Genomic DNA, 2,781 nt, shown 5'->3' with positions numbered 1-2,781 from the left:
CTAATATAATTATATTTTACATAGTCCTGCATAACTACCACTTTGAGAGCTGTTTATTCTTTATCCAGGACCATAAAGTGACTTCTCTTACCTTCTAAATTATAGTCTTTGTTATTTTCTGTATGCTGCATATGGAGGTATTAGAATTTTTGGAGTACATATCACTGCAAAGTATTTTAATTTTAGTTTTCAAAGTATAAAATTCAATGAGGAGATAATTGCTTTCAGTCCTTTGAATATATAAGTCTAGTTTCTTGACTGCTTGCTCTTTTTTTCTATTTTTTCTTTCTTTTCTTTTCTTTTATTTCTTTTTTAGGCACAAGCAGGTCTGATTTATTTCACTTAATATTATGTTCTCTACTTGCAACCATTTACCAACAAAAGACACAAATTTTCCTGTATAATGGCTGCATAGTACTCCATTGTGTAAAAATACCACATCTTCTTAATCCATACTTTAGTTGATGGGCTTCTGGATGGTTCCAGGATTTTTATTATTATTATTATTATTATTATTATTATAACTTTTAATTTATTAAGCACAAAGTCTACAGGATCTCACTACCCAGATTGAACTCATAGTGATCCTCCTGTTTTCAGACTCCCAAGCACTGTGATTAAAGGTGAACATAACCACACTGAGTCTGTTTCCAAGATTTAGCTAAGACAAATTGTGCTGCTATAAACAGAAGTGAAATATGTCACTGTTCTTTGAGGTTCTCAGAATTTCTGGGAAAATATGCATGAGAGAAATAGCTGACTTGAAAAGAATTTTCAATGTTAAATTTTTCAGGAATCTGTGCAATGATTTCAGTAGCGGTTTTAAGAGTCTGCACACCCACATACAGCGATGAAGGGTTCATTTTCTCCACAGCCCCTCCAGTGTTTTTGTTGCCAGGCTTCTTTTTTTCTCTTGTCACTAATATTCATTTAATAACCCTTTTTAAAACAAATATTTACTTGAAAGACAGTATGGCAATAACTGGTATGTCATGCTCTTCCAACAACACGGGACACCTCCCACCACTCAGCAGCACCACACCACATCCACCGAGAAGAAATTTATACCTCGTTCCAGGAACAACCAGAATGCTGGAGAGTCTGTGGGGAAAAAGGAACGCTTCTCCACTGCTGGTGGAAATGTAGACTGGTGCAACCATTATGGAAATCAGTGTGGAGACTCCTTAGAAAACTTAGACTGGAAATCCCATTTAAACCAGCTATTCCTTTATTGGGAATTTTCCTGGAGGATCTGAATACATTGTATCATAGTAATATATGTGTGCCTATGTTTATAGCAGCACAATTTGTGATAGCCAAATTTTGGAAAAAACAAAGATGCCCATCACCTGAGGAATGGATAAAAAAGATGTGGTATTTTTATACAATGGAGCATTACTCAGGTGTGAAGAATTATAAACTCAAAACCTACATATTGAAGTGGATGTCATTTGAACATATACTCATAAGTGAAATAAACCAGACACACATGTGTAAATATCATATAGATTCTCTAGTATAAGAAGTCAAAAGATAAAATACAAATAGAAAGGTAAAATACATGTAAAGGGAAAGCAAGAACTCGAGGACTAACTAATAAAAAAGGGAAAGGAGAAGAAATAGGAAAAATGATAGTGACAAGCCATACATTTATATGTAGAAGATGGGCAAGACAATGATCCTGAGAATCTTCAGAAGATTTTTGAATCTTGCAATTAATTGGAATGATTCTCACCCTGACTAACTATATATACTGACACCTTTGAACTAAATAACTGCACTGAAGATGGCAATTTGTAATAGTAGGTTCATGCTTGGAGTGTCTGTCGTTCTGGTCTTCTGAATACATGATGCTTGTAATGGCATGCCAGTTGGTGACATGCTTTCTCTCAGGTATATGATTGTTAAAAAAATGGGGGTGGTGAATGAAGGCAGGAGACATGAAAAGGAATGTTGCGAGACTGTCCTGCTACAAGGTTGTGACACACGCAGGAACACAGCTAAGTACGGAGCATTCTGTAGGAAGGCATTCTTTGCCATCAGGAAAAGCACACATGCAGGACCAAGATAAAAGGGATTAACAGTCTGTGAAACATGAGGAAGATCTCAGTTAGTTATAGGAAGCTATTCCTGAAAGAAATACTAGGGACTCTGCAACAGACAACACCTCTTCAAGGTTGTATATGGTAAGATATCAGGACTCATGTTTAAACATAAGATTTATATAACACTTTATGCTTATTTTTGAAATATATTCTAAATTTAAATGTTTATTCATCATATTCTGTAGGGACTTAAAGTTCAACACAGCAATACTTGATGAAAAATACCTTTTCCATGCTTTCCCTAAGATATTTAATATTCGGACATTGAGGTTAATCTTAACAGCCTAGGTTGTACGGAATACCAATAAGCTTCTCTTCTAGAGGGTTAACAACCCAAGTTTGCAGACCAAAATTAGAGAAAAAGGAGGGCTGCAAGGAAAGCCAACATTTTGGCCCTAGCCTTCCAAGACAATTAAGACTCAGGACATACGAGAAGTTGTAAATTCATGTAACTCGGTAGTGTCCCAAATTTTCTGATCAAGGAGATTATGAGGCCAAAAGTGACTGATGATGTAGAGTGTGCCTAAGGAGAGTCACATGGAGAGAAAACATTCTCTCAGGCTTTCACAGAGAGCCCATTGGCCAAGCACTGGCCATGACTCATCCACATGGCTGACACTGACAAAGGTTCTACAATCTGAAGTACAGAATCTCAGGATAAATCCTGAGGAGATTT

This window comes from Octodon degus, unplaced genomic scaffold (genome assembly GCF_000260255.1).
Source record: "Octodon degus isolate 3935 unplaced genomic scaffold, OctDeg1.0 scaffold00110, whole genome shotgun sequence".
Taxonomy (NCBI): Eukaryota; Metazoa; Chordata; class Mammalia; order Rodentia; family Octodontidae; genus Octodon; species Octodon degus.
Note: the sequence above shows the minus strand (reverse complement) of the source record.